The sequence below is a fragment of the Physeter macrocephalus genome, chromosome 1 (genome assembly GCF_002837175.3).
Source record: "Physeter macrocephalus isolate SW-GA chromosome 1, ASM283717v5, whole genome shotgun sequence".
Lineage (NCBI taxonomy): Eukaryota > Metazoa > Chordata > Mammalia > Artiodactyla > Physeteridae > Physeter > Physeter macrocephalus.
Genome location: NC_041214.2, coordinates 87,793,516 through 87,802,826, shown reverse-complemented (window position 1 = coordinate 87,802,826; position 9,311 = coordinate 87,793,516). Strand labels below are relative to the sequence as shown.

Here is a 9,311-nt window from a genome sequence, read left to right as displayed (position 1 = left end):
CCGGTCCGGGAAGATCCCACATGCCGCGGAGCGGCTAGGCCCGTGGGCCATGGCCGCTGGGCCTGCGCGTCCGGAGCCTGTGCTCCGCAGCGGGAGAGGCCACAGCAGTGAGAGGCCCGCGTACCGCAAAAAAACAAAAACAAAAAACAAAAAAAAACAGGTCAGTAGAAAACATTCAAACTGAAACGTCAAGAGACAAAAAAAAGATGATATATAGTATAAAGCATACGGTGAACAAGGTCAAATAATCTTACATATGTAATTGGACTCCCAGAGGAACAGAGATAAGAGAATGGAGCAAAAACAATAGTCGAAGAGACAATGGCTGAGAATTTCCCCAAAGTGATGAAAGATGTCAACTCAAAATTAGAGAAGCTCAGGGAAACCCAGGCCAGATAAATAAAAGGAAAACCACAGTAGGGAACAAAATAGTCAAATGGCTGAAAATCAACAACCAAGACAAAATATTAAAAAGCAGCTAGAACTTTCTCTTTGTGCAGCTGTCTCTACACTGGGGACTCTTTCCTCTGAACTCTAGCTGCTTTGGCCTTCCCAGTCTCCCTGCTTCTTCCCCTCAACACAAGGAGACCACCAGGCTCCTCTTGGTTTCCCCTACCTGTGACTGTCCTGGAGACTCTTGCCAGGCAGTAAACTGGTGCATCTGGGGGGGGCTCGCCCCATTTATCGTCCATCTCTCAGGGATCACCATTCTTTTTCGCCTTACGTCAAATGTTTTTTAATGTTGTTTCAGGGACTTCCCTAGTGGTCCAGTGGCTAAGACTCTGCGCTCCCAATACAGGGGGCCCAGGTTCGATCTCTGGTGAGGGAACTAGATCCCACATGCCACAACTAAGAGTTCACATGCCGCAACTAAAGATCCCACATACTCCAACTAAAAGATTCTGCATGCTCCAACTAAAAGATCCCACATGCCACAACGAAGATCTTGCGTACCGCAACTAACACCCGGTGCATCCAAATAAATAAATAAACAGATATTAAAAAATGTTTCATATTTATTGTCTGGTTTTTTAGTTGTTTCAGTTGGAAGGGTAAAATCTGATTTCTTATTCCATCTTGGCTGGAAGTGGAAATCTCAAAAAGATTTACTTTTAAACTGAGGAAATGTGCCAAGCTGAGCTTACACATATGCTATTAAAACTCAGTAACTACAGCAATTGTTTATAAGGAAGACCAAGAAAAGCTTTTGTTTGTAAAGGACTACTTTATCACTGACATTGGTTAGAATTTGCTGACACGTGTGATGATTAAAAGCAAACCACACTGTAGTAGGTTTTATTATTTTTTAACCTTCTTTACAGTCAATGCACATCCTTATTGCTTGTACCTGGGGCACAAGGCTCCCAGCACCCCACCCTTAGTATTCCATAGTATACATCTCCACTCTATTCCAAAAATCGAATATGGCCAAAATTGAATTCATCTTCCACAATAAATCTGGTGTTATTATATTTTCCACCTGTCAGAATATCGTATTAAAATTATGTATGTCTCTCCACAATTAGACTGAGGGCTTGCAAGAGAAATATTACTTCATGTTCACATTAAAAAAAAAAAAAAGCTTGTTGAAAGAATCGTGCTTTAACATATCAGACTGAAGTCACTTTCCTCTTTGTTCAGAAAGAGAATAATAGATTTATTGCACAGACTTACTAAGCACTTGTAGGCCAGTCACTATTTGGTGCTGGCTGGGGCTACAATGGTGAATAAGACCAGGTTCTGCCCTCCTGGGGAAGTGTTCTCAGTTGAGGAGAGGCGGGTCAGAGATATAGAGGCACATCGCAATGCCAAGGGGAAAGATCACCACGGAAAAACCAGAGAAGAAAAGCTTGGGCCAGGCCTCAAAGTGCAGCCAGAGCAGGAATGTGGTCCTTCGCTTTTGACCAAAGGGAGAAGGGATTAGCGGAGGGAGACGCCGTATAGTAGCTGCGGTTTGCCTTAGCCCTATGGGGGTTAAAAACTTGAGAGCAGGCTGTAAAGTCTCAAACCCGTTCTGCAATATTCAGATCGCAGTTTCTACAATCCTCACGCGCCACGAGGAAAGAGCCGGGTCCGCGACCAAAGGCGGAGTCCTGACGCCAGGGACGCGGATCTTCAGGAAGACATCCCGGGAGGGCGGGGGAGCGTGCGCCGCCGGAAGCGGAGGGAAGGCGGGGCCACGCCCCCAGCGCCGAGCCCTCGCTTCCCTTCCCCGCCCCCTGCACGCGGCGCGGGCGGGGCTGAGGCGGAAGGGCATCGAAGGAGGTGACGTTGTAAGTGAGCGCCGGCTTCTCGGCAGTGGCTCCAGAGGAAGCTCGGCGGCCGTGGTCGCTCTAAGCAGGCCGGACGTCTGCTGGCTGACGGGCTTTCCCCTAAAGCTGGCGAAGGCGGGGCCGCAGTCCGAGCTGCCGCAGTATCTGGACCCACGGCGGGGCAGGTGCCGGCAGCGAGGGAAGTAGGTAAGCGGGAGCCCGGGTGTCAAATACGGAGAATGACTGACGGACCAGGCTGACTGGCTATTCTCGCGCCAGTGCGCGCCAGCTCAGCACCCTGGCCTGGAGGCCTCGAACGCTGCTCTTCCCCCACAGCCGAACCAGAGGCAGCGGATTTCTCCCCGGGCGCTGTTGTGCGTTTCTGGGGGCGGGGAAGGAGCTCGTCCCGAGGGACCAGTGTCCCCTTTTTCTCGCCAGTCCGAGCTGTACGACGCAGAAGCGGAGAGGGCTAGCGCCCCCGGCCGCTCCTCCTGAAGCCGGGGGAATCTTTGAGCGGAAGAGCTGCTGGTAGAGGTCCTCCAGCTCCTGCCGTTTGGGGTTTTATTTGTTCGGACAAATAAATTCTGCTTCCTTCCTGCCTTTGGTTCCATCCTCACACTCCTGGGACCCTGTTCTAGTGAACGGGTATGGTACAATTGAACATTTGGGCGGTGGGAAGCCTGTTTTTCCCTTCTGTTTATGCTAGGCAGTATCAACCCCCGTTACAGTGTATGACCACTCTTTTGGGGGAGGAGGGATGCGGAGAGGATGTCGGAGATAAGGGTTTTGGACTTGGAGTTCGAAAAGCTGGAGTTCGAAAAGCTGAATTGAAATCCTGGCCTGCCACTTGGTGGTGGCTTTAATCTTGTGTAGACATTTTTAACCCATGTAAAGTGGAACTTTCTTATACCTATATAAATTAGTTGGGAGAATTAAATGAAATGAAGAAAGCAGAACGTTAATCATGTAGTATTTTGGGAATCAGGTTAAAGTCGGTTTAAGAATACCCAGGACCCTTAATGGTAGGTTCTTAATTATGTCTTTTACCCAGAATAACTACGCTTGGTATGGAGAAGGGTGCCAGAAGAGATACTAGGATCTTGTGGTTAAAAGCTAACTGCAGTCTCTGCTTTGGGTGGGGCAGCATTAGAAAGAAATCAGTTCCTCCTAGTCACCCACAGGTCTCATGCGTATTGATTACACATTATTGGTGTATGAGGGACGACCTAAATCAGTTTTGCTTCATGCTCAGTATGTCTAGTGGGCCCTTTCTAGGGGAAAAGCTGGGAGGGGCTTCATGCACACCTTGGCCTGCTTTAGAAGGAATTCTTTGCACGTTTCTGAGGACTCCCTCTGCTTCTAAAGCATTTCATGTTAATTGAAAATGTTCAGCGAATAAACATAGGGACTTGAATCCTTTTAGTGGCTGAACATTACAGTTCTAAGTTAATATGATGAGATACCTTTCTCTATATTGGTGAGAGAAGACCATTCCGTGCTCTGAAGTTTAAGTAGACCCTAAGAGAAGTGTTTGGGGAGGGGAGAAGGGAGATGCAATCAGTGACTTGAGTGAGTAGCACCTGTTCTTACAGTTGCTTGGTCAGACAAATTAAGGATACTTGCCTTCCCTCATTGGAGTGTGATGATGCTCAGTGAAGCATGATAAAGTGCAGTCTTCAGTTCCTTTGACACAGAATTGTCAATTTGGAATTTTAAGTCGTGGATACGGAAGGGACCTTGAGGGTCATCTAATCCAGTGGTTCCAAAACCTGCAGGGACATCAGAATCAGTTGGGGAATTAAAACCCCAGATGCCCAGACACTACTTTAATAGATCTGAAATGGGACCCGGGTATTTGCGATTTTTAAAAAGCTTTTCATGTGATATTCACCATTTGAAAACGCAGATTTTAGTTTATAAACAGGCTCAGAGAGGTGAAGTGTCAATTAGTTTGTTGCCTATGCCTTTTAAATTTTTTTCTCTTTTTTTTCCTTTCCTTAACAAATAACCTTACTTGAATCAATAGTACTATTTTAGGTTTTGTAGCTCTGAGAGCACAGAAGGGGAAAAATGTCATTTGTCAGTAGCTCTGTGTAATTCTGTTTTCATAGTTCCCTATGCAGTTAGACTCCTTAATGCTCTTTGATGAAAGTATTAGATTTTACAGTAAAATTTTTTACTAAATGTTGCTTAGGTTTTTTTTGTTGTTGTTGGCAGAATTATATAAAGACCATATCACTTTATAAATCAGTTTCTTAGTAGACTTTTATGCCAAGCCTTCATAAACCATGGAAGAATTCCAGTTAAAGAATATGTTTGCTTTTGTTCTGGCTTGTCATAAACCGACTGTACTGTCCACAGGTTTCTCTCCACCACCATCCCCCACAATCCTGGTATGCATGACCTCTTACTTTGTATCACTAGCCAGCTTCCTATGGAACTCAATTTGAGAACTGTTAGAGAAGCCCTATAAAGTCTCTAATTGCCTTATAAACACCTGATTTAACCAGAGGCTCTTGGTATTGCCTTAAGCTTGTCCTTGAATTTTTAGTCCCTTTTTCTTTTTTTGGTTAATTGTACCGTGCCACTGATTTAAATAATTTGATAGATATCTAGAAAGGATCAACTGATAAGGAAGTAACAGTGCCTCATATGTATTTTTCTTGCCCATTATAGTGAAAATGTCGTGATTTGGGGGGGGTGGTTAATATTTTCAGCATTCTTAAGGTAATAGATCATCAGGCAGAGTTGAACATTCTCTTTTGGGGAGATATATTCATTAGCAAATTATTCTTTGAATAAGAATCACTGAAACGATGAAAAGGCTGTGTTAGTAATAGAGCCAGAAATGGACCGTACATCACAAATCCTTTAAAGGAAGATGCTGAATTATTTTCTTTTTAAAAATGACCCTGTTTATAGCATGTTAACTTCCAAAACCAGATGACACAGGGCATTCTGAATTCACTGATTAACAAAGCCATGTTAACAGAGAGGTAATCTATAAATTCAGAATCTAGAGAGACATATGGTATGTGTTTAAGATGAAAAACCAAGTCACTGAGTCTCTAATTTTTTTTTTTTTTTTTGGCCGAGCCGTGTGGCATGTGGGATCATAGTTCCCTGACGAGGGATTGAACCCGAGCCCCCTGCATTGGAAGCGTGGAGTCTTAACCACTGGACCACCAGAGAAGTTCCTCTAAATTTTTAAATTTTGTGTCTGAAATGCCTTAATTCTGAAACCTAAAAATTGTTGAATTTCAGATTCTGACAGAATACACTTTTCAAGGAGAGGTATTGAGAAAGGATAAATGGGAACCCAGGGTTCACAATTTTAATGTAAACTGATACTACGGATTTAACGTAGAAACAAAGGCAGAGGGGGGGTAGCGACAACTTGAAGACCCAGTGAGAAGTGGAGTTTAGAAGTCACTTGCTTGTCCTTGAGGCAGTCTTCTCTGTAAGGACTTGAGACCAAAGTTGGATATTTAACTTAATCTACTTTATGTGTGGTAGCTGAATGTACCTATCACCAGTAGGTACCATAAATGTACAAGTCTCCAATTCTCAATCTGGACCTTTTTATGGTTCATTCATGTCCTCTGATGCCAATGGGCAATATTTTTTATTTTTGTTTTGTTTTTAATCTTGTTTCCTACTACAAACCATTCATTCTGTCTCATTTTGGAGGGGGGAGCGGATAACGGATAACCTCTCCCCTGTTTATTCACTACACAGCAGCTATTCTCATTACTATCTACAGGAGAAAGAACTTTTTATTACCTACAGCAGAAAGAACTTTTTCATAGTGATGCTTGAGTTAATCTGTACAGTGGTTGCACTGCAAAATTTTACTCAAATAAATATTGGACCCCTCAAGGATTGTTCAGACTTCAGGCTGTCCTAGGGTCAGTGAGTATCTAATAAGAGTTGAAAGCTCACTTCTGTTTCCCTTGTGTGTGTGTTTTATCTTTTTTTAAAAAATCCATATTTGCTATGCTCTTTATTTTATTATTATTATGACTTTTTGACCACACCCCATGGCTTATGGGATCTTAGTTCCTGGAGCAGGGATTGAACCTTGGCCCTCAGCAGTGAAAGCGTGGAGTCCCAACCACTGGACCACCAAGGAATTCCCTATTTTATCTTTGAAGGAATGTTGGTATTTGGTGAACACATAACAGTATGGCTGAGAATACATGGGCAAAAATGTTAAGGGACCCCATGTGGAGGTTGCGTTTAATTTTAATTACGTGTACTCTGAGTTCATGCTTGGGATGTGTTGATTTTAGGGTACTCTGGCTGGACTCTTATTGGAGAACCTTCAACAGTATTATCTTTGTTTTTTTTCTTTGGCTAGGTAGATTTCCCAAAGAAGAATCTTCAGATCTCCTGCTTGGAGCTTATAAGCTGGGCTGTCAACAGTCTTGTAGCTAAACTGAGGGAAATGGTAGAGGTCTTAGCATTGAGTATGTAAACACTCATGTTCATTTAACTCAACTATTTTCAGTATGATACCCTCATTCTCAACTGAACCAGATGTTTTCCAGTCCAGGAATCCTTTGTTTTTCCTTTAGAGCTGCGTTATCCAATGTGGTAGCCACTAGCCACATGTAGCAACTTAAATTTAAATGATTAAAATTAAATAAAATTAAATATTTCGTTCCTCAGTTGCACTACACACATTTCAAGTGGTCAGTAACCACATGTTTCCAGAGACTTCCATATGGGAAAGGGCAGATATAGAACATTTCTATCATTGCAGAACTCCTTTTGGCCAGTGCTGTTCTAGTCTAGAAAATAACACTCCAGGCTTCTGCAAGGATCAGGGAGGGTCAGTTGGCTGGTTTTTGTGGCGAGTAGGAGGGTATCTAAATGATTTGATCTATCCTCTTGGTTTTTTTTTTGTTTTTTTTTTTTTTTTGTGGTACGTGGGCCTCTCACTGTTGTGGCCTCTCCCATTGCGGAGCACAGGGTCCGGACGCACAGGCGCAGTGGCCATGGCTCACGGGCCCAGCCACTCCGTGGCATGTGGGATCTTCCCAGACCAGGGCACGAACCCGTGTCCCCTGCATTGGCAGGCAGATTCTCAACCACTGCGCCACCAGGGAAACCCTATCCTCTTGTTTTTAGCACCATGTTCATACCCCACTCACAGAACCTCCTGCTGCCAGTTCCTGACCTGTTTTGAGTCACTGTTGTATAAATTGGATTGCTTTCCTTCTTGCAAGCTTGACATTTAACTTTTCTTATTAATTAATTAATTTATTTTTGGCTGCATTGGGTCTTTGTTGCTGCATGCGGGCTTTCTCTAGTTGCAGCGAGCAGAGGCTACTCTGTTGCGATGCGCAGGCTTCTTATTGCAATGGCTTCTCTTGTTGCAGAGCCCGGGCTCTAGGCGCACGGGCTTCAGTAGTTGTGGCACGCGAGCTCAGTAGTTGTGGCTCGCGGGCTTAGTTGCTCCGTGGCATGTGGGATCTCCCCGGACCAGGGCTTGAACCCGTGTCCCCTGCGTTGGAAGGTGGATTCTTACCCACTGGGACACCAGGGAAGCCCTGATTTTTATATTATTAATTAATTTATTTGAGAGGCACAAAATGGCAGGTACATGTATATTTTCTTATTTTTTCTTTTATGAAAGGTGGCTGTATATAATATAGTAAAGAATTAACCTTGCACAGAAAGAAAGCCTTTATCCTTGGCTTTTAGGAGGTAATCTCTAAACCCTTGGAATGTTATGTCTGATTGGAGTGTCTTTATTTGCCTGGGAGCCTTGGGTCACTGATAATCTAACAATATGATTTAGGATGGGGATTGGCCACACCAGAAAAACCAACAGTGTGATTTAGGGTAATGGCTTTGATATCAGTGGATCTCCAGAGGGGTTGAAGACTGAGCTTAGTCATGTGGACATTCAGTTATGCCTATGAACCCCCATGAAAACTCTGGACATCAAGGCTTAGGTGAGCTTCACTGGCTGGCAATTCTTGTCACACTTTGTCACACATTGGTGCTGGGAAAGTAATGCTGTCTCTACTCCATGGGGAGAGGACAACTGGAAGCGCCTCATTTGTTACTTCCCCTGGACTCTGCACTATGTAGTTCTTCACTTGGATGATTTTAATCCACATTCTTCAGCTGTAATAAGCCATAACTATTAACAGTTTTCAGTGAGTTCTGTGAGTCCTTCTGACAAAGTATCAGACCTGAGGGTGGTTTTGGAAACTCCCTGAACTTTCAGTTGCTGTCAGAAGTGAGGGTGATCTTGTGTGGACTGTTCTCCCTAACTGTACACTTGGCTAAACTATTCCAGTGGCTTACCATTGATACTCATTTGAACTCTGCTTTTTTCATTTAAATTGGAAATTACTCCATGTTAGTTCATAGACCTTATCCTTATTCTGTTATATCTTCATTCATTGTGTGGATGAACCATAGTTTATGCAACCACTACCCTGTGTATGGGCATTTAGGTTGTTTCCAGTATTTCGCAATTACAGACAGTGTTGCAGTGAATAACCATGTACTGTGTATTTTCATTATTATTGGAGATGTATCTTCAGGGTAAATTCCTAAAAGTGGAGTTGTTGGATTAAAAGGTGAATACTTGGGGACTTCCCTGACAGTCCAGTGGTTAAGACTTTGCCTTCCAGTGCAGGAGGTGCAGGTTCAATCCCTGGTCGGGGAGCTAGGATTCCCACATGCCCTGTGGCCAAAAAACCTAAACATAAAACAGGAGCAATATTGTGACAAATTCAATAAAGACTTTAAAAATGGTCCACATCAAAAAAAAATCTAAAAAAAAAAATGGTGAATACTGTATGGTTTTGTTAGATATTACCAAATTCCCCTCCAAAATGATTTTATCAGTTTGTATTCCCACCAACCAGCAAAGTATGAAAGTTTTTTTTCTCCCACCAACAAAACATGTTGCTATAACTTTTGCCAATTTTTTCTGAGGTATAATTGACGTATTATATTAGTTTCAGGTGTACAACATAATGGTTTAACATTTGTATACATTGCAAAATAATTACAATAAGTCTAGTTAAATCCATC

General features: G+C 43.2%; 1 protein-coding gene across 5 annotated transcripts in view; it reads left to right on the top strand.

Annotated features, from left to right (window-relative positions):
• The first annotated feature begins 2,290 nt into the window (after window positions 1-2,290).
• Window positions 2,291-9,311, top strand: part of SENP5 (SUMO specific peptidase 5) — a 38,959-nt gene continuing 31,938 nt past the window's right edge. For all 5 annotated transcript variants that reach the window (XM_007115225.3, XM_007115227.4, XM_028492595.2 and 2 more), the window contains exon 1: window positions 2,291-2,459. The gene's annotated coding sequence lies outside the window, so the exon portion shown is untranslated. The remainder of the gene's footprint in view (window positions 2,460-9,311) is intronic.